Source organism: Notamacropus eugenii, chromosome 4 (genome assembly GCF_028372415.1).
Source record: "Notamacropus eugenii isolate mMacEug1 chromosome 4, mMacEug1.pri_v2, whole genome shotgun sequence".
Classification (NCBI taxonomy): Eukaryota; Metazoa; Chordata; class Mammalia; order Diprotodontia; family Macropodidae; genus Notamacropus; species Notamacropus eugenii.
Window position 1 is genome coordinate 220,840,350 of NC_092875.1, and position 26,638 is coordinate 220,866,987.

The following is a 26,638-nucleotide window of genomic DNA, read 5'->3' on the forward strand; positions in this document are numbered from 1 at the left end:
AGTCACCAGCCTCACTTCTTCTCCAGAGCCATCTGAATCCATTGACCAAATATTCATCAGGATGCCCGGAGATGACCCTGGATGAGACAATTTGGGTTAAGTGACTTGCCCAAGGTCACAAAGCTAGTGAGTGTCAAGTGTCTGAGATGAGATTTGAACTCAGGTCCTCTTGGCTCCTCCAATCGTGCTCTATCCACTGCACCACCTAACTGCCTATTACATGGAATAGAGATACCCTAGAAGCACCCCCAATAAGATCAAGATTGAAATACGGATGCCCATTGTCACCACTGTTATTCAATATAATACAAGAAATGCTAGCTTAAGCAATAAACAGATGGAAAAAAATTGAAGGAATTAGGATAGGCAATGAGGAAAAAAAATTATCGCGCTTTGCAGATGATATGATGGTATGCTTAGAAAATATGAGAGAATCAACTTAAAAAAAAAAAACTACTTGAAGCAATTAATACCTGTAGCAAAGTTACAGGAGGTAAAATAAGCCCATATAATTCATCAGCAATTCTATATATTACCAAGCAGCAAGAGATAGAGAAATTATGTTTAAAATAACTGTAGACAATATAAAATATTTGAAAGTCTACCTACTAAGATGTATTCAGGAACTATATGAACACAATCACAAAATACACTTCACAAAAATAAAGTCAGATCCAAACAACTCAAAAAGCATAAATTGTTTAGGAGCAGTCAGAGCTAATATAATAAAAATCACAATTGTACCTAAATTAATTAACTTACTCAGTACCATACCAATCAAACTACCAAAAATATTATATAGAGCTAGAAAAAGATAATGTAATTCATCTGGAAAAACAAAAGCTCAATAATATCAAGAGAATTAATGAAAAAATGGAAAGGAAGGTAGCCTACATTTTCAAGACTGAACATTTTATAAAGCAGTAATCATCAAAACTCTTTGGTACTGACTAAAAAATAGAGTGATGGATTATTGTAATAGGTCTGGAACACAAGGCATAGAAGCAAATAATGATTTTAATCTACTGTTTGATAAAAACCAATGACTCCAGTATCTAGGATAAGAACTAACTAGTTGACAAAAACTGTTGGGAAACCTGGAAAACATTATAGCAAAAACTAGGCAGAGATGAACATGTCACACCTTAAATCAAGATAAGGTTGAAATTCATATGTGATTTATACATAAAAGGAGAAACTATAAGCAAATTAGGAGAAAAAGGAATATATTACCTGTCAGATCTATGGAGCAGGGAAAATTTATAACCAAACAAGAGATAGAGAAAAACTTGAAAATAAAAATGGATATATTTCATTACATTATATTGAAAATTTTTTGCACAAACAAAGCCAATGCAACCAAGATTAGAAGGAAACCAAATAGATGGGAATCATTTTTTTTTACTTCCAATATTTATAATATAGGCCTCATTTCTCTGATATATAGAGAACTGGATCAAATTTATAAGAATACAAGCCATTCTCTAGTTAATAAATGCTCAAAGGATATGAGCAGTTTCCAGATAAAGAAATTAAACCTACCTATAACCATATGAAAAAATGTTTAAATCATTATTGACAGAGAAATGTTATTTAAAACAACTCTAAAGTACCATCTCACACTTATCAGACTGGCTAATCTTTCAGAAAAGGAAAATTATCCTTTTTTGAAGAAGATGTGGAAAATGTGGAAAACTAATGTATTGTTGGTGGAGTTGTGACCTGATCTAACTATTATGGAAAACAATTGCAAAGAGATCATAAAAAAGGATAAATGAACCACACATACAAAATATATTTATAGCAACTCTTTGTGGTGACAAAGAAATGAAAGTTGAGAGCATGCTCATCAAATAGGGAGTGGCTCAAAAAGCTGTGGTATATGAATGCATTAAAATACCATTGTGCTATAAGAAAAGATGAGCAGGCAGATTTCAGAAAAAAACTGGAAAGAATTGCACAAACTGATGATAAATGAAGTGAACAGAACTCGGAGAACATTATACATAGTAACAGCAGAACTTTGTGATGATCATCTGTGACAGACATAGCTTTTCTCTGCAATACAATGATCCAAGGAAATTCTAAAAGATTCACAATGGAAAGTGCTGACAACATCCAGAGAAAGAACTGGGAACCCTGAATATCCATCAGAGCATATTATTTTCCCTTTTATTTATGTTTGCTTTTTTTCATTTTTTTCATTTTTGTTCTTATTCTTCTTTCATAATATGTTGAATGTGGAACATTTTAACATAATTGTACATGTATAACTATATCAGATTGCTTGCTGCCTTGGTGAGGTAGAAGGAACGGGAGTGAGGGAGAAAATATTTGAAATCCAAATATTACAAAATTGAATTTTGAAAACTATCTCTACATGGAATTGGAAGAAATACTATTAAGTCTTAAAAATAATCTAAAAAGATGATTTTCTTGGAACCCTCCAAAAAGATTTTCATACAATATTCAGTTTTCATAACACATGAAATCTTCAGTGCCATAAATACTGTACAGAAAATAAAATACTCAAAACTAATTCATTTTAATTTGAATCTTATCTTCCACTGTGTAAGATTATGGTGTGAGGGTCTTGTACTGTATATTATATGGCTATAAACTTTTCTATCTTGGCCACCCTGTAAAATCCAAGGGAGAAGTTATTAGGATGTTAGTCACTGCTTTTGGAAGATGACAAGACTGGGGAAGTCTTGACCTCACCATTGACACTTATTTTTTCATTGCAAGTATATGGACCTAGAAATAATGGGGCACACACCAGATAGAGATAGTCTGTCAATGACAACTGATTTCCGCATAGTTTGAGATCCTTAAGTATCTTGGAAGGAGCATAGCAGTGGAAAGTTGACGTTCAACCTTGAGGCTACATAGATAATGAGATTGACAGACTAGCTATCTCTAGCCAGTTACTCCTTTATGGCAAGTAACCCTTCAATTTGGGAAACTGTTGATGGTGTAATCTTTGGAGTTAATTCATCATTATCTTTCCTGTCCTTAACATACTAAACATTTACCAACCATTTCAAAAATAAACTACAATTCTTATTTTTTTCTATGCTTCACATAGCTGCAAATGTATGTTTGCCAATGCAAAAGGGAAAAATGACATTGCTATAATGTAATGAAAGTTAAACGGGTGAGTATTATCAAGGATTGACTATATATATACAGACATAGTATAGTTTTGTTTACATATGTGCATGTGTATACAACCAAATGTATTTATGTATGTCATGCCACCTCAGAAGTGGTGTTCCTTCCACATTTTGCTTTTCCTTTTATTTATGTTTTATTTAATAGTGAATGCTCATCACCATGAAATTCCAAGTTAGAAACATCATTCCTTCATGAGAAAAGGAATGAAAAGCAATTTTACTCTAATGACCTATAGCCAAAGTACAAAACAAAAGGTGTATTTCTCTAATGGGAAAATCATAGAGGGAAAATGATACAGGGAAACCTCATGAAAGGCCTTGCTTATTCTACACTTTTGGATATATTATAGGTTAAAGCAAATACTCTGTGTATATAGTGAATCATAGTGAATGTATTTTCCTCTAATTTGGAAAACCAATAATGTAATTGTTATGCATATTTCTTGCCACTAGTATTATGGAGGGAATCCACTGGAACAAAATGAGACATAGGTGATGGTGGATGTCTTTAAACCAGCTTTCTATATTTAGATATATTAGGAGTCTTTTCTTGCAACTGTGACACATGTATGTGGTCAGGAGAATTTCAAAACTATAATCTTTGAAAAATGTCAATGATTTGCATGTTCAGATTTAACATGGTAAAGACCAGATGGAAATTTTAAAACAGAAGAAATTAATTATTTTTTCCTTTGAACAAAATCTTTTGTTACAGTGTCCATGGACACCTAAGAATAGTGAAAGTATTAGGACCTTACTGCAGTAAAATCAATTTACTTTGCAGAAGAATGAAATAATCCCACATAGGGAACCATAAGTAAACAAAGCCCTTATAGGAGAAGGGTATACTCACATTAGAAAACTAATCCAATCGTTCTGACTAATTCATGATTTGTTAAATTAACTCATGTTGAAATTAATATTTGAATTTGAATGAACTACACAAATCAACTATTTCAGTCAAACAATTCATTAGCAATTGGTGACTATGAGATAGTTCATCTGAGAGGAAAGGAGAAAAGGAAGGAAGGAAGGTAGGAAGGAAGGAAGGAAGGAGGAAAGGAAGGAAATAAGGAAGGAATAAATGTAGGAAGGAAGGAAAGAAGGATACATATATTTGAATGTAGGGAGGGAGGGAGGAAGAAAGAAAAGGAGGAAAGAATGGAGAGAGGGATGGAGTGAAGAAAGAGAAGAGAAAAACAAACTAAGAGCCACAAATCTGGGCCTCTATTATTTTTTATTATTTTATTATTTTTCTCAGCCTCTGGAGGTGCTTGCTATTACTACAGCAAGCTAAGCCAGATTGTGCTACTCACTTGTACCTGGCAAGTAGGACAGGTCACCTAGGGCTGTCACTCTCCAGGCTACCAGAAGAGAAGAGAAATTTATAATGAGAGCCCAGAGGCAACTTCATTTAACATAAATCAGAGGAAAAAGAGAAACTGAAAACAAAAAACAAAGCATGACCTATGTTTCTCTGTTTAACTCCAGGGTTAAAAGAGGGTAAAGGAGAATCACAATACTTTGTTTTTTGGTCACTTAAAGCAAAGGGAAAGTTAGAAACAGTGCCAAGAAATGTCTCTTCTATTCCAAAAATGAAAGAAACAGACAAACAGCAACCAAGGTCAAAGGCAAAATCTAAAAGCCTTGTCTACTCCTACTTTATAAATTCCAGACAATAATCGTTTTGATAGCACCCAACACTTGCTCCTCAGTTTTATATCCAAGAGTGATACAAATCTCTACTAAAAATTTTGCTTCTAGAAAATATTCTTTTGGAATAAGGAAAGTCTGTTCATCATTATAAGTAAAGAAAGTAAGTTCAACAAATCTATTCCAAATGGCATCTTGGGGACCAATTAAAATTCCCCTACTCATTTATATGGGATAACATTATCCTCTCACCTCCTGAAACATTTGAGGAATTTCTTTATAGCACAATCTTGAACTGTAAAGCAAAATGGGAAGGGCTAAGAAGGATAAGTTTCTTGTTCTACTTCAATCCATTTAAACAGAAAGACTTGATAATAATACCCTCAACTCGTTAGTACTTACTTTGCCACTTTCAGGGATTTCTCTTTTCTTGCATTAACATAATCCATCTTGTTCAGATAAGACCTCTTCCCAAGACATTAATTACATATGTGATATAATTAATCCTTACACTGCCTGAAGTATGAGAGACATCTTACTATGGCTAAGTTATAAACTTACAGCTTGGCTGGATTTTTTTTGTAATAATTGTTGCTTCAATGTTTTCTGTTCTTTTTAACTCTTAAAAGAACTCCTTCCAAAGTTACAAATAATATCTTAATCGAGAAAACAAATGCTACATTTCAAACCTCTCACAACCATATCTTCCCAGAGACTCTCTTTAATCTGATTTCTTTGTGATACTACTCTCTCGTTTCTCATCTAAGTTTTGTTATAGGTCCTCTTCAGTATCTTTGGCTGATCTCTCATTCATATGATAGCAACTAACTGTGAATGCACCTAAAAGATCTATACTGGGCATTCTTCTCTTCTATATACTCTCAGGGGCCTCATTAATTCCCCTTGATTTAATGATCTTATTTGCAAAAATGACTCATGTATTTATATAGCTGGTCCTATGCTCTTTCCTGTGCTCTAATTCTATGCAAATAGTTACTTATTGGACATATTAAAATCTATGTTTTGGAGACAATTCAAACTCAGGTTGTCCAAAATAGAACTCATTATATATTCATTAACCATTTACCTCAAATAAATTTCTCTTTTTCCCTTGAGAACAACACCAATTTTTTCAGTCTCCTAAACTGGTAATCTCAACTTCATTCTCAATTTCTCACTCTCACTTACCTTACAAATCAGACAATTTACCAAATCTCGGGATTTCTTGCACTATAGTATGTCTCATATTTGACTGCTTCTCTCTACTTACACAGCCACCACCTTAATTCAGGACCTTATTGCTTCTCTCTTGTATTACTGCAATGGACTAATATTTGCTTTCCCTGCTTCAAATTTCCTCCTCCTCTAAGTGATCCTCCATTCATATACAGATGAATTTTTACTTTAACAATATCCTTCTTTTCTTTTTTTTTATTTAACTTTTAACATTTATTTTCACAAAATTTTGGGTTACAAATTTTCTCCCCTTTTATCCCCTCCCTCCCCCAAACCGATGCATTCTAATTGCCCCTGTGACCAATCTGCTCTCTCTTCTGTCCTCCCTCTCTGCCCTTGTCTCCGTCTTCTCTTTTGTCCTGTGGGTCCAGATAGCTTTCTTTACCCCTTAACCTGTATTTCTTATTTCCTAGTGGTAAGAACATTACAGTTGATCCTAACACTTTGAGTTCCAACTTCTTTAGCTCCCTCCCTCTCCACCCCTTCCCTTTGGAAGACAAGCAATTCAATATAGGTCAAATCTGTGTAGTTTTGCAAATGATTTCCATACTAGTTGTGTTGTATAGGACTAACTATATTTCCCTCTATCCTATCCTGTCCCCCATTACTTCTATTCTCTTATGATCCTTTCCCTCCCCATGAGTGTCAACCTCAGATTGCATTCTCCTCCCCATGCCCTCCCCTCTATTCTCTCCCCAACCCTGCTTGTGCCCTTGTCCCCCACTCTCCTGTATTGTGAGATAGGTTTTCCTACAAAAATGAGTGTGCATTTTATTCTTTCCTTTAGTGGAATGTGATGAGAGTAGACCTCATGTTTTTCTCTCGCCTCCCCTCTTTATCCCTCCACTAATAAGTCTTTTGCTTGCCTCTTTTATGAGAGATAATTTGCCCCATTCAATTTCTCCCTTTCTCCTCCCAATATTTCTCTCTCACTGCTTGATTTCATTTTTTTTAAGATATGATCCCATCCTCTTCAATTCATTCTGTGCACTCTGTCTCTATGTATGTGTGCGTGTGTGCATGTGTGTGTGTGTGTACTCCCACCCAGTACCCAGATACTGAAATGTTTCAAGAGTTACAAATATTGTCTTTCCATGTAGGAATGTAAACAGTTCAACTTTAGTAAGTCCCTTATGACTTCTCTTTGCTGTTCACCTTTTCATGGTTCTCTTCATTCTTGTGTTAGAAAGTCAAATTTTCTTTCCAGCTCTGGTCTTTTCATCAAGAAAATTTGAAAATCCTCTATTTCATTGAAAGACCATTTTTTCTCCTGAAGTATTATACTCAGTTTTACTGGGTAGGTGATTCTTGGTTTTAGTCCTAGTTCCTTTGACTTCTGGAATATCCTATTCCATTCCCTTCGATCCCTTAATGTAGAGGGTGCTAGATCTTGTGTTATCCTGATTGTATTTCCACAATACTTGAATTGTTTCTTTCTAGCTGCTTGCAATATTTTCTCTTTCACCTGGGAATTCTGGAATTTGGCCACAATGTCCCTAGGAGTTTCTCTTTTTGGATCTCTTTCAGGTGGTGTTCTGTGGATTCCTTGAATATTTATTTTGCCCTCTGGTTCTAGAATCTCAGGGCAGTTTTCCTTGATAATTTCATGGAAGATGATGTCTAGGCTCTTCTTTTGATCATGGTTTTTAGGTAGTCCCAGAATTTTTACATTGTCTTTCCTGAATCTATTTTCCAGGTCAGTTGTTTTTCCAATAAGATATTTCACATTATCTTCCATTTTTCCAATCTTCTTGCTATGTTCTGATATCTGTCTTTCTCACAAAGTCCTTAGTGTCCATCTGTGCCATTCTAGTTTTGAAAGAACTATTTTCTTCAGTGAGCTTTTGAATCTGCTTTTCCATTTGGCTAATTCTGCTTTTGAAAGCATTCTTCTCCTCATTGGCTTTTTGAACCTCTTTTGCCAATTGAGTTAGGCTAGTTTTCAAGGTGTTATTTTCTTCAGCATTTTTTTGGGTCTCCTTTAACAAGGTGTGGACCTGCTTTTCATGCTTTACTTGCATCTCTCTCATTTCTCTTCCCAGTTTTTCCTCCACCTCTCTAACTTAATTTTCAAAATCCTTTTTGAGCTCTTCCATAGCCTGAGTCCATTGGGTGGGCTGGGATACAGAAGCCTTGATTTCTATGTCTTTCCCTGACGGTAAGCATTGCTCTTCCTCATCTGAAAGGAAGGGAGGAAATACCTGTTCACCAAGAAAGTAACCTTCTATAGTCTTATTTTTTTTCCCTTTTCCAGGCATTTTCCCAGCCAGTGACTTGACTTCTCAGTATTCTCTTCACACTCGCTTTGCCTCCAGATCTGCCCAGCCAGAGCTTGAGGTCTGAAATTCAAATGCTGCTTCCCAGCCTCAGGGCTTTCAGTGGGGCAGGGCTGCTATTCAGTGTGAGATGAAGTTCAGGTGCTCTGGTGGGGGCAGGGCTTCCTCACGGGGCTCAGTTTCCTCAGGGGGTTTATGCAGAGACCTTCAACAATGGATCCAGTCTCCTGCCTGCTTGGGGAGCCCTGGTCTGCTGCCGCCTCTGCTGCTGCCTCCCGAGGGAGCCTGAGTTATGGAGACACCCTGCTCCCCTCCTGTTGAGCCAAAAACACTCACTCACCCCCAGCACCAGTGGGTGGAGGGACCTGCACGGGACCTCTGGAGATTCTGTCCCTGAAGCCTGCTGGCATCTGCTCCTCTTGGGAGAAACCATAAAATAAAACAAAGCAAAACATAATACAAAAGAAAATGGTCTATTTCTATCTGAGATCCAATTTCATACTTCTGTCTCTGATTGTGGAAGGAGTTTTGCCTAAAGAGTCCATGGGGAAGTTTTTAAGTCCATGCATTTAAATGAGGTACTAAGTCTACCAGAAAAATTCCTCCCACACTGTATTTGTTGCTGTGTACAAAGTTCTCCTGCTTCTGCTCCTTTCGCACAGCATCAGTTCATATAAGTCTTTCCAGGCCTCTCTGAAGTCTTCCTGTACATTGTTTCACACAGCAAAATAATATTCCATTAAATTCATATACCAAACTTGTTCAACCATTCCCCAATTGATGGGCATTCCCTTGAATTACAATTTTTGGCCATATTTATGGACATGTGGGGCACTTTCTCATTTCTGTGATCTCTTTGGGATAGATTCCCAGAAACTATATTTCTGGGACAAAAAATATGCACATTTTTGCAGCCTTTTGGGCTTAGTTCCAGATTGCTGGCCAGAATATTTGCATCAGCTCACAGCTCCACCAACAACGAATTAGTGTTCCAACTCTCCCACATCTTCTCCAACATTTACCATCTTCTTCGTTTGTCATGTTAGTCAGTCTGAGAGGTGTATTGTGTTACCTCAGAGCTGTTTTGAGGACTTTTTCATATGATTATAGATAGTTTTAATTTCTTCCTCTGAAAACTGCCTGTTCATATTTTTTTACCATTTAGCACTTGGGAAATGATATATATATTTTTTTATATTTGATTGAGTTCTCTATATATTTTAGACTTGAGGCCTTCATCACAGACACTAGTTGCAAAAATTTTTTTCCAGTTTTCTGCCTTCCTCCTAATCTTTGTTGCATTGGGTTTGTTTGTGCAAAAACATTTCAATTTAATGTAATCAAAATTATTCATTTTGTACTTCATAACGTTCTCTATCTCATGTTTGGTCACAAATTTCTCCATTCTCCATAAATCTGAAAAATACACTATTACTTGTTCCCTTAATTTGTTTATCATATCAATTGTTATACCTAGATCATGAATGCATTTGGACTTTATTCTTATGTATGGTAACAGGCGTTGGTCTATGCCTAGTTTCTGACACACTGTTATACAGTTTTCCCATCAATTTTTGTTGAACAGTGAGTTTTTATCCTAGAAGCTAGAGTCCTTGGGTTTGTCAAACAGTCGATTTTTGTATTCATTGACTAATGTGTCTTGAGTATTCAACCTATTCTGCTGGTCTACACCACTATTTCTTAGCCAATACTGAGCGGTTTTTATGATTGTTGCTTTATAATGCAATTTGTGATCTGGTAGGGCTAGATTACCTTCCCTAACATTTCTTTTCATTAGTTCCCTTGATATTCTGGATCTTTTATTCTTCACGATGAATTTTGATATTATATTTTTCTAGCTCTAGAAAATAATTATCTGGAAACTTGACTGGTATGGCACTGAATAAGTATATTAATTTAGGTAGAATTGTCATTTGTACTATATTCGCTTGGCCTATCCATGAGCAATTGATGTTTTTCCACTTAATTAGATCTGAATTTATTTGTATGGAAAGTGTTTTTTTGATTGTATTCATGTAGTCCCTAAATTTGTTTTGGTAAGTAGACTCAGGTATTTTATGGTGTCTCAGGTAGCTTTAAGCAGGAATTCTCTCTCTATCTCTTGCTGTTGGGCTTTATTAGTAATATATAAAAATACAGATGATTAATATGGGATAATTTTGTAGCCTGCAACTTTACCAAGTTGTTTATTATTTCAAGTAGTTGTTTACTTGATTCTCTGGGATTCTCTAAGTATATCATCATATCATCTACAAAGAGAGGTAACTTAGTTTTCTTTGCCTATTCTAATTCCTTCAATTTCTTTTTCTTCTCTTATTGCTAATGCACGAATATCTAATACCATATTGAATAACAGCAGTGATAAAGTTGATCCTTGTTTCACCACTGAGCTTATCGGAAAAGCATCTACCTTGTCACCATTGCATATAAGACTTGCTGGTGGTTTTAGGAAGATACTGCTTATTATTTTATGCAAAGTTCCATTTATTCCTATGCTTTCCAGTGTTTTCAAAAGGAATGGGTGTTGTATTTTGAAAAAAACTTTTTCTGCATCTATTTAGATAATCACATGATTTCTGTTAGTTTTGTTGTTGATATGATGGATAATGCTAATAGTTTTTCTAATACTGAAACAGTGTTGCATTCCTGGTATAAATCCTACCTGGTCATAATTTATTATTCTCATGATAAGTTGTTCTATTCTTTTTGATAAGATCTTCTTTAAGGTTTTTGCATTTATATCCATTAGACAAATTGATCTATAAATTTCGTTCTCTATTTTGACTCTTCCTGCTTTAGGTATGAGAACCATATTTGTATCATAAATAGAATTTTGATAGGACTCCTACTTTGGCAATTTTCCCAAATAGTCTATTTGGAATGAACTGTACTTTAAATGTTTGATACAATTCATGTGTAAATCCGTCTGTTCCAGGAGATTTTTTCCTAGAGAGTTCATTGATGGCTTCTTCAATTTCTTTTTCTGAGATGGGGTTATTTAAGTACTCAGCTTACTCTTTGTTAATCTGGGCAATCTGTATTTTTTAGAATAATCATTGGGAGTCAAGATGGCAGAAGATAAAGATGCACATACTCTAGCTATTCCCCCACAGTGCATAAAATACCTGTAAAGGAAGATTCTCTACATATTATAGAGTAGCAGAAGCCAAAGAACAATGGAGTAGAGGAGATTTCCAGCCCAGAGTAACCTGGAAGGCAGACAGGAAAGGTCTGTTGTGCTACACGTAGAGCAGAGATCAGTCAGGCCTTAGCTGTGTGACACTGGGAGAAAGACGATCAGAGCAGGCTTTGGAGATGGAATATCTGGCAGAAGTGGCAGTTCGCAGATCCCTTAACTCACAGGAGCCAAAAGTCAATGAGAGAGTTTTTTCAACCAGAGCAAGATAGGAGTAGGATCCTCTCCTAGCTCTGGCCTCATGCAGCAGTGGAAGCAGCAGCTGGCAGGGGCAGCCAGAGTCCATTGTTGGAGAGGCTCAGCTTAAAGCCCCTGGGGGAAATGAGCACATGATCTGAATGAAAATTTGACTTTCAAACACAAGAATTAAGGGAACATGGAAAGGTAAACAGGAAAGAGAAATAACAAGGGAATTACTAAAGTTAAACTGTTTACATTCCTATGTGGAAATAAAGTATTTGTAACTCTTGAAACTTTTCTCAGTATCTGGGGAGTTGGAGGAATTATACACACACACACACACATATACATACATCCATGCATACATCCATTCATATATATATATATATATATATATATATATATATATATATATATATATATATATATATATATATATATATACAGAGAGAGAGAGAGAGAGAGAGAGAGAGAGAGAGAGATGGAGACAGAGAGACAGAGAGACAGAGACAGAAGCAGACAGAGACAGAGACAGAAACAGAGACAGAGAGACAGAGAGAGACAGAGATAGAGACAGAGAGACACAGAGAGAGTACAGGGTGAGTTGAATAGGAAGGGATCATATATAAAAAATAAAATTAAAGGTGAGAGAGGAATATATTTGGAAGAGAAAAGAAGAAATTGAAAGGGGCAAATAATATCTCATAGAAGAGGAAAGAAAAAGCTTTCCCAGTGGAGGGGAAAATGGGGGGAGATGAGAGGGAAAAAGTGAAGCTTACTCTCATCACATTTGGCTGAAGGAAGGAATGACATGCACACTCAGTTTGATGTGAAAATCTGTCTTCCACTGCAGGAAAGTAAAGGAGAAAAGGATAAGCAGGGTAGGGAGGATAATGGAAGGGAGGGCAAATGGGAGGAGGGAGGAATTAGAAGTAAACACTCTTGGGGAAAGACAAGATCAAAAAAGAGAATAAAAGAAAGGTGGGGCAGGATAGAATGGAGGGAAATATAGTTAGTCTTACACAACATGACTATTATGGAAGTCATTTGCAAAACTACACATATATATCCTATATTGAATTACTTGCCTTCTCAGTGGGGATGGGTGGGGAGGGAGGAAGGAAGAGAAGATGAAAATCAAAGTTTTAGGAACAAATTTTGAAAATTGTTTTTGCATATCACTGGGAAATAAGAAATACAGTTAATGGGGTACAGAAATTTATCTTGCCCTACAAGACAAGAGAGAAGTTGGGGATAAGGGAAGGGAGGGATGTTAGAAGGGACGGCACCTTGGTGGAAGGGGCATTCAGAATGCAAGGTGTTTTGGGGTGGGGGAAGGGGAGAGATGGGGATAAAATTTGGAACTCAAAATTTTATGGAAATGAATGTTGAAAACATAAAATAAATAAAAAAACTAAAGCAAAAAAATGAAATAATCTTCCATCTCATTTAGATTGTTGAATTTATGCGCATACAGTTGGGCAAAATAATTTTGTATTATTGTTTTAATTTCCCCCTCATTGGAAGTGAGTTCCCCCTTTTCACGTTTGATATTAGTAATTTGGCTTTCTTCTTTCTTTTTTTAATCAAATTGACCAAAAGTTTATCAATTTTATTGGTTTTTCATAAAAACAAATCTTAGTACTATTTCTTAGTTCAGCAGTTATCTTAATTTCAGTTTTACTAATCTGTCCTTTGGTTTTCAGCATTTCTAATTTGTTATTGACTTGGAATTTTCAATTTGTTCTTTTTCTAGCTTTCTCAGCTGCATTTCCAATTCACTGATATTCTCTTTCTCTGTTTTGTCCATGTAGGTATTCAAAGATATAGTACTTGCCACAAGAATTGCTTTGGCAGTATCACATAAGATTTGGTAGATTGTCTCATTATTGTCATTCTCTTGAACCAAGTGTTTGATTGTTTCTATAATTTGTTGTTTAACCCACTCATTCATTATGATTAGATTCTCTAGTTTCCAATTAATTTTTGTTTTATATTTCCTTGGTGTTTGATTACATATAATTTTTGTTGCATTTTGATCAGAGAAGGATGCAACTACAATCTCTGCCTTTCTGCACTGAATTATGAGGTTTGTGTGGCCTAGTATATTGTCAGTTTTTGTATTTGTGTCATGTATCACTGAGAAAAAGATATGTTTCTTTTCACCCTCATTCAGTTTTCTCTAGAGATCTATCATATCTACCTTATCCAGAATTTTTTCACCTCTTTAACTTCGTTTCTTGTGTATTTTGAGGTTAGATTTATCAAGTTCAGAGAAGGGCATGTTGAGGTCCCCCACTTGCATAATTTTGTTCTCTATTTCTTCCTATGACTCCCTTTACTTCTTCTCTAAGAATTTCAATGATAAACCTCTTGGAGACATAGGTTTAGTAATAAAATTGCTTCATTGTCTATGGTGCATTTCAGCAGGATATAGTTTCCTTCTTTATCTCTTTTCCTTAGTTCTATTTCTACTTTTGCTTTGTCTGAGATTAGGATTGCTACCCCTGATGTTTTTTGTTTTTTTTTTACATCAGATCAAGCACAATATATTCTGCTCCAACCTTTTACCTTGAGTGTATGTCCCCATTTCAAATGTGTTTCCTGTAAACAACATAGTGAAGTATTATGTTTTTTAATTCCTTCTGTTATCTGTCTTGGTTTTATGGGAGAGTTGATCCCATTCACGTTGATAGTTTTGATTACTCTGTCTTTTTCTCTATACCCTTTTCTCCCCATTTATGCTTTTAGTTCTCCTTTCTCCCCTTCCTCTCCCCAGAAGTTTTAACTTTTGACCATTGCCTCTCTCAGTCTTCCCTCTCTTCTTTTCACCCCCTTCCTTTTAATTCCCTTTTCCATTACTACCTCTTCCCTCCCTCTCAACCTTCCCTCTCTTTTTCCCCCTTCCCCTCCTACTGCCTATAAAATTAGTTTCATTTCTATACTTAAGTGAGTTTGTTGTTTCCTCCTTGAACCCTGTCAGATGAGAGTACCTCTCAAACAATGTTCATCTCCCTCCTCTCTTGCCCTCTACTGTAACATGCTTTGTACCTCTTCCTGTAATGAAATTTATTTTTTTCTGCCTCCTCCCCTTCACACCTCCCATTACAATCCTTTCACACCCTTAAATCCCATTTTTATCATCACATCATTTAGTTTATTCCCTCTCCCTACATCTATGTGTATTCCTTTTATATATCATAATAAATATACAATTCTCAAGATTAGCATGTGTCATCTTCCCTTATAGGCTGTGAACAGTTTGTCCATATTGAGTAACAGGTATATTTACCTTTTCATGCCTCTCTTGAGACCTGTGTTAGAAGATCAAATTTTCTATTCAGTTCTTGCCTTTCCATCAGAAAGTTCTTGAAATCTCTTATTTCATTGAATGTCCATGTCCTTGCCTGAAATTTTCTGTTCAGCATTGCTGGATAATTAATCCTTGTTTGTAGTCCCAGCTCCTTTGTGTTACAAAATATGTTTTCCCAATTCCTTTGATCTTTTAATATAGAAGTTACATGGTCCTGTGTGATTCTGACCACAGCTCCTCTGCATTTGAATTTTTTCTTTCTGGTGGCCTGCAGTAATTTTTTCTTTCACTTGACAGTTCTGGAATTTGGCAATGATATTCTTCCATGTTTTAATTTGAAATCCCTTTCAGGAGGTGAACTGTGGATTCTTTCAATGACTATATTGCTTTCTGGAGCTGGCATTTCTGGACAATTTTCCTTGATTGCTTCTGAGATGATATTAACCAGGTTTTTTGTTTGTTTGTTTGTTTTTATCATGATTTTCTGCTAGACCAATAATCCTTACATTTTCTTCCCTGGATCTGTTTTCCAAGTCAGCTGTTTTTATAATTATATAGTTTGCATTTTCTTCTATGTTTTCATTCTTTAGATTCTGTTTGTGTGATTCTTGATGTCTCATATATTCATTAGCCTCTACTTGCCCAATTCTAATTTTTATCAAATTGTTTGCTTCAGTTAACTTTTGTGTCTCCTTTTCCATCTGTCCAATTATTCCTTTTAAGGAGCTATTTTCTCCAATTAGGTTTTGTATTTCCTTTTCCATTTGTCCTTTTAAGTTCTTCTAAATTCTTTTGATTTCTTTTTTTCATATTTTTAAGGTGGTTGGTCAGTTTTTCATCTATTTCTCTTATTTGACTTGTAATATTCTCCCTGAACTCTTCTAAGAAGGCTCTTTGTGCTTCAAATCAATTCATATTCCCTTCTGAAGTTTCAGATGGTAGTAGAGTCTCAGTGATGACCTTTTTCATATTTATGTTTTGGTTCTTGTCCCCATAAAAAGATTCTATGGTCTTTTCTTTTCTACTTTGCTTCTTAGTCATGATGACCACCCTTTCCTGGCTTTTAAAGTAGATCTCTGTGTCTGGGGCACAGCAGGCTCTGTCCCACAGTATTTTTGCCTAAAACTTGAGGCTTTGTGTGTTGTGGCCTTTGGTTCTTTCAGCTAGAAGCTACAATGCCGCAACTTACCTGGTGCTGAACTGGCTGGTGTGGGAAAGCAGAAGCCAGGTGAGGTCTTTTTAGGTTTCCCTGCAGTTACCCTGGAGCTGGCTTGTTAGATGGGGGAGGGGTGGTCTGGCCATAGGAGGTCTCCTCTCCTAAGCAAGAGCATAGGCAAGCTCAGTGGCTTGTGATCCTGTCTGCGCTAATGTCTTCCCAATTCCACTTGGGTTCTGGAGCATGCCTGGGCTTATGGTGTTGGCAGTTATGGGTTTTCAGTCCTCTGGGGCTTAGGATCTTCTCCCAGTTTGTTGAGGTAGGGCTGTCTGGGACAGCTCTGATCTTGCACTATTCTCCTTCAGTCTCAGCAAGAGGGACCCTCCTTAGTGATATTCCTAGCCTCATGGGCTAATAAACTTTTTACCCCTCTTGCTGCTCCCATTGTTCTAAGGTTTTTCCCTGGGAGATACGGTCTGGGCTCATCAAGGTCAACAATGAGAGAGAGAAATAGCAATTACCTATGATTCTGCTATCTTGGCTCCTGGAACCGAAAATCTCAAATTGCTTGTTTTCTCAATGAGGGTGGGTAGGGAGTGAGAAAGGGAGAGAATGTGGAGCTCAAAGCTTAAAAAATGAATGTTAAATGAAAATGAAAATGAATGTTAAAAATTGTTTTTTCATGAAACTGATAAATAAGATGTACAGGCAATGGGGTATAGGAATCTATTTTCCCCTAGAGCAAAATAGAGGGGAGGGAGATGGAAGAAAGGGGGTAATAGGAGGGAAGACAAACTGGAGGAAGGGGTAGATGTAGTGCATGCTGTAGTGCATACTGGGTGGGGGTTGGAGACACATAGGGAGAAATTTTGGAATTCAAGTTCCAATGGAAGTGATTGTTGAAAACTGAAGAAACGGATAAATTATACATATAAAATTTGAAATAGAAAAAATAGTGAGTGAAAATTAAGGAAATACTATGTTAATTTATGGTAGTTAATAAATAAATTAGCAAGAATTGGCATTTAGTCAGTGGTGGCAATGTAAGTTCCTATAAGTGAAAATTATGATGTGTCTAATATATCTCACTAATACTGTATTTACGAAATCTACATGTATTGAGGAACACATATATTTTCACTCCAAAAATTAAATAGAAAAGTAACCCTTACTACAGGCAACAAAATATCACAGTCTGAAACAAGGCAGTGGGAGTATGGGCAAAGCAGTGGATACAGATATGAGAGATGTTAGAGTTAGACACAGCAAGATTCGGCAAGTCATTGAATATTTGGAGTGACAAAAAGTGAATAATTAAGGAGAATGCTAGGGCTTCAAAGCTGGGTGAGATGAAATTATCCTTGATGGAAAAAATAGGAAATACAGAAGGGGAAGGACATAGGAGTGCAAAATTAGCTTTTTTTTTTTTTTTTACTAAGTTTTCAATGGGTTATGCAGCTTGAAATATCTAATAAACACTTGAACCTATGAGATGGTAATTCAAGAGATAAGGGCCAGATACAAGAGATTTGATAGATATATGCAGTTCATAATTGAATCAATGAGACCTGTTAATGACACCAAGTAATAAAGAGCATAAAGGATAAGAGAAAAATATCCTGGTACAGAGTCTAGGGTTAAACACTTCAGAAGTTGTGATATGGATGATAAACTAAAAAAAAAAAAAAAAAAAGAACAAGACATAATTATACCCGTAGGAGTAGAACCAAGAGATGGTGGGAGTGGCACAAAAACTCCATGAGGAGAAATTATTCAAAGGTAGTTTGTGGTCTACAGTGTCAAAAGATACAGAGCTTTCAAGAAGAATGATAATTCACAATTGCAAACCTGATGGCAATTATGAGATCATTGATGACTTTGTGTGGAATCCTTTTGATCAAATCATTCAGCTAAATAATTTTAAGACATTAGTGAAACAACAGGAAATGAAAGTAGTTATGAGTTTAGAATTTTTTTTTTTTTTTTTTTTTTTTTTACGGAGCTTGTCTGGAAGTAGGAAGAGATATAGAATGATGACATATATTGAGAGTCCTCCACCCCAGGAGGGAAGGGATAATTTTTTTTTTCAAGTGGTGAGAAGAAAAGGAAAGAGAGAAAGAAAATTAAGTATCCCACTGAGAAATGGTGAGAAGGGAATCTACAACCTGAATACATTATCTTGCCATGATGGCAAGAGAAGTGTAATCTTTTGCTCTTTTGATTTTGGTAAAATCAAGTGCCCCTGATTGAATCTTGCTTTTATCAACAAAGTCGATAAAAGTAAATGAGTAAAGTTGTACATTACTCCTTTACTAGGAGAACAGAAACAAGAGTTTTTAACAAACAGTGTATTTATTTGTATTTTTAATTATTTTACTGGAATTAAAGATTTTCCCTAACCATTAATGGGGCTGCCCATTAAGGGAAATTTGATTAGTAAACATTTGTAAGAAATCCCATACCTTTTGTTAATGAGGCACTGATTCTCAAGGGTTGAGATGCCCCCTATCTCTAAAAATTGAATAAATGTATAAATATAAATATATAAATACTCTAAGTTGAGTTTTACTTTGGGGCTTACTCACTGGAAGTGTTTTGTTTGGCCAGACAAGACTCTGGCAAACCACTAAGGAGCCCACTGGCTTTCAAAACCTAGATGTCAGTGCTTCTCTCTCTGGTCACTATGGTCAAACATCTGGATATGTCTGCTGATTTTGTGATTTGTATTGATTATCATCACACAGTTGGAAGCCATGCCTGTTCATCTTTGATTTCTCTGTTTTTTCTCTGAAGTCCAGCATGGTGACTGTTTCCCCTGAACGATGTCAATGATATATGTTCTTGATTAAAAGAGATTGTTAACCCTTCAAAAGTTGCCTTTGTTTTTCAAAAAGCAGATCAAATAGCCTGTGATAACAGCCCCTCACTCTATGTAAGTCAGGGTGCTTCTTAACACACTTGCTTTGTACATTATTTCTATCTCTAAGAACAAAGTTTGTGACACTGAAGTGTGTCATTGGAATGCATCTTCTGTATGTCTGTGTGAGTTTATGTGTTTTACAGAGGTATCATATTACCTAGCTCCTACTGGCATATGATTATGACCAAATTAAGGTGATACTTTTATACTTTTGGCTGAGTATATATATATACATATATATATAATGTGTGTATGTATGTATATATGTATACACACATATAATATATATATATAATATATATACACACACATTAGATAGATAGATAGATAGATACATAGATAGATAGATACATAGATACATAGATAGATACATAGATAGATAGATACATAGATAGATATATGTATATACCCTCAAAACCAAAAATATCAAATTTATCCCAACAGCATTGAAAATTACAGGGAAAATACATTTCTGGTGAAACTATGTGTAAAGACAAATCAGAAATGCATTTCTATTTCATATTAAAATTTTCAGATCTACCAATTCTTATTTATTCATTATTTTAAGGGTTATGTGTTTCAAGGTTACCTGTCAGAGGATGAAGGGAAGTTTCCTTTTTCTTGAACAAGTCTGAGAAAATGTTAAGAATAACTGACTGATTCACTTAAATAAGAAGCAACTGAGTGCTGAAGCTTGAGTGGTAGAAAATGCCATGACTACTGCAATTTACTACTTGAAATGAAAGGGAGAAAAGCTTAACATAATTCCGTACTACATATTTAAGAGAGCATATTTCAAAGAGTTCAGACAAAAGAGGTGGACAGACTAGAAATAATGGGAAGTCATAAAAAATGGAATTTTAAAGACAGAAAATACCTGCTTAGAAGAAAAGAGAAAATGCCTAAAGAAACTTCTAAGGAAGCATAGGAAATCCATTAAGTAACTGATTTAAAAAAAACAAAAAGAAATGATTAAAAGATTGGGATAGAGGAAGATTAGAAGTTATAAACAAAAGAGGGTTCTTCCTCTTAAATCCTTTTCATCTCACATCATTCAGATCTCTCCCCTGACTATCACAATCTGAATTTCAGTCTTTCATGAAGAGGTAGTGCGTCTTACTAAACTAAATCCCTCTAAGATAGCCTTTATTTTATCCTTTCTCATCTTTTCCCATCTTCAGAAGATTTTCCATTCTCATTAACTTTTATCTTTGATCACCCTCTGCCAACTAGCTCCTTCCCACTTACCACACCATCTTTCCAGTCATGTAGTCTGAACTTCAAAATATCATTCTCTACTCCTCACTCATATTCATTCCATATATTTAATCTGTTACCTCGTCTTGTTATTCTTATATCTGAACATGTCATGAATATATCCCATTCTCTCCACTACAAGATCTACAAAATCTGAGTACACACTTTCATCATCTCAAATTTTTGCAATAACTTTGTGGCTAGCTACACACACAAAATATACACACATACATTATACACATGTGCATATTTATATATATGGATGCAATTATGCATATATTTATATATGTTTCATATTCATATATATGTACATACACACCTGTGTGTATATAAATATACGTATCTGTGTATGTTTATAAAAGACCTCTGGAGAAAATTGAATGGGCTAAGAAAAGAACCTATCTTTTTCTAGTGGAACATGGCATCTACACAAAAATCATCCATGTATTAGGGCAGAAAAATCTCACAGTCCAATGCTGAAAGAGAAAAATAATAAATGCAATATTTTCACTTCATGATGCAATAAAAAGTATGTACAATAAAAGATCATGCAAAGATGGACTAAACGTTAGTTGGAAACTCAATAATAGAATCCTAAGGAATGGTGTGTCAAAGAACAAATCATATAAGCACTTAATAATTTCAAGAAAAATAATCACAATAACGACATAAGACACCAAAATTTATGGGATGCAGTCAAGCAGCTGTCATGAGAAATTTTATCTCTCTTAATGCTTAATTGAGTAAAATAGAGAAAGAGTAGATCAATGACTTGGGCATGCAACTAAAAAAGCTAGGAAAAAGAGAAAAAAATTAAAAATCCCAAAGTAAATACCCAATTAGAAATTCTGAAAATAAAAAAGGATTAATAAAATTGAAAGTAAGAAAACCTTTTAAGCTAACAAATAAAATTAAGAACTGCCTTTAATAATGACAGTAGAATATTGAAAAAAAAAAACAACTTATTTTAGTTAGATTAATAAAATGAGGACATGGATACACAAAAAGGCAGTGATTCACCTTATTGCTTCCCCAAAACCCTACAAAAATTTAAATAATGCCATACACCAATTCCTACAGCAGCAGAACTCACAAAAATATAAGGTGAAATAATTTTCCATCCAAAAACAACTGAGGTTTGCATGAAAGGTCTGTCAGCCCTAGTAAGAGTAGGGTACAGTGCAGCAAAGCCTAACCAATACATCTTAGCCCCAGCAAAATCAGTAACTAGCCTTGGGAGACAATGGATAGACTGGAGCAGCAGCAGTTTGTTCCAGAGCTCTCAGCCCACAGATGGCAAAGGGATCGAACAACTGATTCGAAGGAGATTACACTTTCCTTTTTGCTGACTATACTATTGCTTTGTCCATACTCAAAATCTGGATTGCAGTCCTGGGTGGTAGTCCCAGAGCAAGGAGGAGCAAAAGTGTAGCAGACTGGACAGTTATACAGAAGTTAAATTCATCACAGTTCCAGAGCAGAAGAGTGTTTGGAGTTGCTCACAGATCAGAGCACACTTTTCTTTAGATCATAGAACATTGGAAGAAGTGAAGACTTACAGGTCCTGAGGAGTGTCTCTGAAAATGTCTTCACAAAACCTCTGAAGCTTGGGACAAAGAGCAATTCACTGTGGAAGCAGAGCTCTACTTTAACAAACAGTTAAAAGTCAAGAAATAGGATGGGAAAATGAGCAAAAAACATAAAAAACTTCTGATAGTTACTGTGGTGACAAGGAATATTAAAACACACACTCAGAAGAAGATATCAAAATCCAAGTTCCTACACTCAAAACCTCCAATAAAAATATGAATTGTTGTCAGGCCAAGGAAAGACTTAAAAAGAATTTTGAAAATAAAGTAAGAGAAGTAGAGGAAAAATTGGAAAGATAATTAGAGTAATGCAAGAAAATCATGAAAAATGAGTCAACAACTTGGTAAAGGAGACAAAAAAAATACTTAAGAAAGCAACAGAGAAGGCCAAATGGTAAAATAGGTACAAAAAGCCAATGAGAAGATAATTGCTTTAAAAGTTAGAATTGGCCAAATGGGAAAGGAAGTGAAAAGCTCACTGAAGACAATAACTCCTTTCAAATAAGAATCAAGCAAATGGAAGCTAATGACTTCATAATAAATTAGGAAACAACAAAACAAAACCAAAAGAAAGGAAAAAAAATAGAAGACTATGTGGACTATCTTCCTGGATAAACAACTGACCTGAAAAATACAATCAGGAGAGATCATGTGAAAATTAGTCAACTGCTTCAAAGACATGACCAAAAATTGCCTAGAAATCCTCTTTCAAGAAATTATTAAGAAAATTGTCTGCCAGCAACTGGGGGATGGGAGGTGTGGTGGTTATAAAAAAAAAAGAGATAGCAGCAGCGGGGGCTAGGCGAACCTGTACTATGTGTACACAACTGGTTTGTTGATCTGAAGGTCAAAATTTATATACTCTCTTAAGCAAGCAATCAAGGTGATTCCCATGATAACATTTTTGGTTTACATCTTACTTCCATATCTTAGTTCCTTCTGTGTAACAACCCTGGGGTACACAATCAAGGTCAGGAGGATCTTATCCTTGCTCATCAGTTGTGGGATTTCCTGAGAAGGTTAGCCTTTACACTAATACAAGTCTCAAGTAAAACCTGGCCAGTACCTCACATTCTGGACTCCATCAGTACTGGCCCTCTACAATTGCCCTCATATTCTAGAACCAGAAGATGAAATAGACATTGAAAGAAGGCTCTGATTACCTCCAGAAAGAGATTCTAAAATGAAATGTCAGGAATATTATAGTCAAATTCAAGAGCTCCTTGGTCAAAGAGAATATATCGCAAGCAACCAAAAGGAAACAATTCAAGTATTGTGGAGCCACAAACAGGATAACACAAGATTTAACAGCTTCTAAATTAAGGGATCAGAGGGCTCAGAATATGATATACTGGACAGCAATGAAGCTAGGATTACAACCAATAATCACCTACCTAGTAAAACTGACAGTAATCCTTCAGGGTAAAAAAAAAAAATGGACACTCAATGAAAAAGAGTATTTTAAAGCATTCTTATAGAAAAAAAAGTAGACTGAATAAAAAATTTGAATTCCAAAAACAAGACTCAAAAGAAGAATAAAAAGATAAACAGGAAAATGTAATAATTAGGAAAATGTAAGTTTAAATCATTTACATTCCTACATGGCAAGATATTACTTGTAACTCATAGGAACTTTCTCATTATTAGGACAATTAGAAGGAGCACATATAGACAGAGAGCACAGGTTTGAGTTGAATGTGAAGGCATGATATTTAAAAAATAAAACTAAGTGGTTATATAAGAATTTCCCAGGAGAAAAAGAGAGGAGAGGTAGAATGGTATAAATTATCTCACAGAAGAGACAAGAAAAAACTTTTTCAAGGAGAAGAAGAGGGGGAGATGAGGGAGAGGGAGTGAACCTCAATTTCATAAGAATTGGCTCAAAGTTTGAATGGCATACTGTAACAGTAGGTACCCCATCATATACAGGAAGACCCATTGCAAAGGTTCTTAGATCTGATTTTCTAAGGAAAACAACCTTAAAAGGGTAAGTAATCTTACTTAAATCAAACACATATATCATTATGCATTTACTTCAGGGGAAAAAGTCATCCTGAAGTTCAGAGAATATACAAACAGAAATTACAAGCAGAAATTGCAAACAGAAAGACCACCAGAGCTTCCAACTGTCTGACAATAGACAATGCATACATCTTTACCAGAGAGAGAAGCACCAAGAGCTGGGTTTTCAAAACTAAGGGGCTCCTTAAAGTTTACCCAGAGTTTCATTTGGACTACTCACACAAACATTCTTCCAATGATTTGAGCCCCAAAGCAAAATCTCACCTCAGAGTATATATACACCTTTCAGAGGTGGAGGGCATGGCCCTTGTGATCCAGTACCTCCTTAGCAATTAGCAAAATGTATGGGCATTCATACAGAACAAGCCTACCCAATCATGCTTCCCTTAATATCCCCACTAGAGTCCTATTAATAGACAGGGAAGATTTTTAGTTTCTATTACACATACACACACAATTGGATATAGAAATGTGTCTTTACCTAAAAGAAAGTAAAAGGGTAAGGGCATAAGAGAAGGCAAGCATGTGATATAAGTGAGGGCAGATTTGGAGGGGTGGTAGTCAGAAGAAAAATGCTTTTGAGGAAGGATGAATTGATAAAAGAAAGTGAGAGAATAGAATAAATGGGAAAAGGGGAACAGGTTGGAGGGAAATTCACTTAACAATAGTGAATACAAAAAAGATGAAGCAAGTTCCTCTGATAAAGGGCCCATTTCTCAAACACATAGAGAGTTGAATCGAATTTGCAAAAATAAAAACATAAGAGCCATTCTAAATGATTAAAAGATTTGAATAGGTTTTAGATGAAGTAACCAAAGCTATCTATAACCATATGAAAAAATGTTGTAACTCACTATTGTTTGAAGAAATGCCCATTAGAGCAATTCTGAAGCAGCATCTCATATGTGTTAGATTGGCTAATAGGACAGAAAAGGAAAATGACAAATGCTGGAAGGAATCTGTGAAAATGAGACATTAAAGCACTGCTGTTGAAGTTGTGAACAGATTAGACTATTGTATACAGCAATTTGGAACTATGCCCAAAGGGCTATTAATCCATGTATACCTTCTGATGTAGCAATACCACTACACAATATTTATGACAGTTCTTTTCTGGGAAAAAAGAATTAGAAATTGAGTGTATGGGAAAGGATGGGAGGGGAAATTGTGGGAGGAAAGGAGATAGAATCTGGAACTCAAAATTTTAAAATATAAATATTTAAAATTGTTTATATACATACATATATACATACATACATACGTATGTATGTATATATGTATGTATGTATATATATATATATATATATATATATATATATATATAACTGGGGAAAACAAAATAAAAATAAATTATAATAAGCAGAATCTATTGTCATAACCAGTGAGAAAACTAGCACTCAATATCTCTGTGTGTTTATGCATACATGTATACATGCAACCAGGCACATATAGTATGCATGCAACTGGACATCTTCACACTCTTCAAGGGCTCAAACCCAGTAAAACCTTTTCTCAATACAAATTGAGCACTGGTGACTCTCCATTGTAACTAGTGAGTTCATATCCTTCCTCTACAAAACTAGCAAATCTTTGAGACCTAGTTTTATTACAGGCTTTTACTAGTTTGAACAAGTAATGGTCCTTTATTTCTAAGTATATATGAAGTATATTTAAAATTAAGAAATATTTGAGTAAAGATGTAATATCTATGATCTCTTTGGTACTTTAATATCCTTCATAGTTAAAAAGCATGGTGTTAACACTATATTTTTCAGCATTTTTTTCTTCAGTCAATCAAGGTTTTGATTATATCAAATTATCCATTTACTCTATATTGTATTCTTTTTTATAATTCTTATGAAATTATAATTTTGACCTGACAACATCAATTTCTATTATCTTCTCAAGATCTATATTAGTACAAATAAAAATAGATTATGATGACTTCATTATAGATGTATTCAGAAATGCTTAGAAAATTCATATTGATTAATGACTTATTTAAGTGCAAATATATGAAAATTTTAGATAAATGTTACAAGTGTTTGGGACAAAGAAATCAAAGCAAAAAGAATTAGTTCATGTTTTACAATTTTTTAAAAATAATTAATCACTGAAATATGGGTTCAAAGCATTTCTTAGTTGTTTTAAACATTTTAATTTAATATATCTGTTAAGGACTGTTTAAACATTTCATAAACTATGATTGTTAGGGAATTAATCAAATTGTGAGATATACAAGTCACTTGTGAAAGAAAGTGATGCATATTTTAAGCCCGGAATTTCCCATATGTGCAGCCTCTGAAAGGGGCATGGAACTGGGCAGAAAAGGAGTATAACATCAGTATGTTATCTGTATACCCCAATTCTCATGAAAATGAGTAAATTGACTGACCATAAAATATGGAATTCACAATCAGTCAATTAAGGTGCAAAACCCATCTCCTTCAGACACCCAGATATCCTGGCTTATTCTATCTTGCTTGATTTTCACTCTTCCCCTCCCCACTCAGAGTTCCCATAGATTCTGGCTCTCCCTACCTGAAATATCACACCACAGACTAATATGTTTCTCCTTAACTGCCCTCAGTACCATCTTCTGTCCTCATCTTCCAATTTATTCCACAATAAGGAAAGCAATAA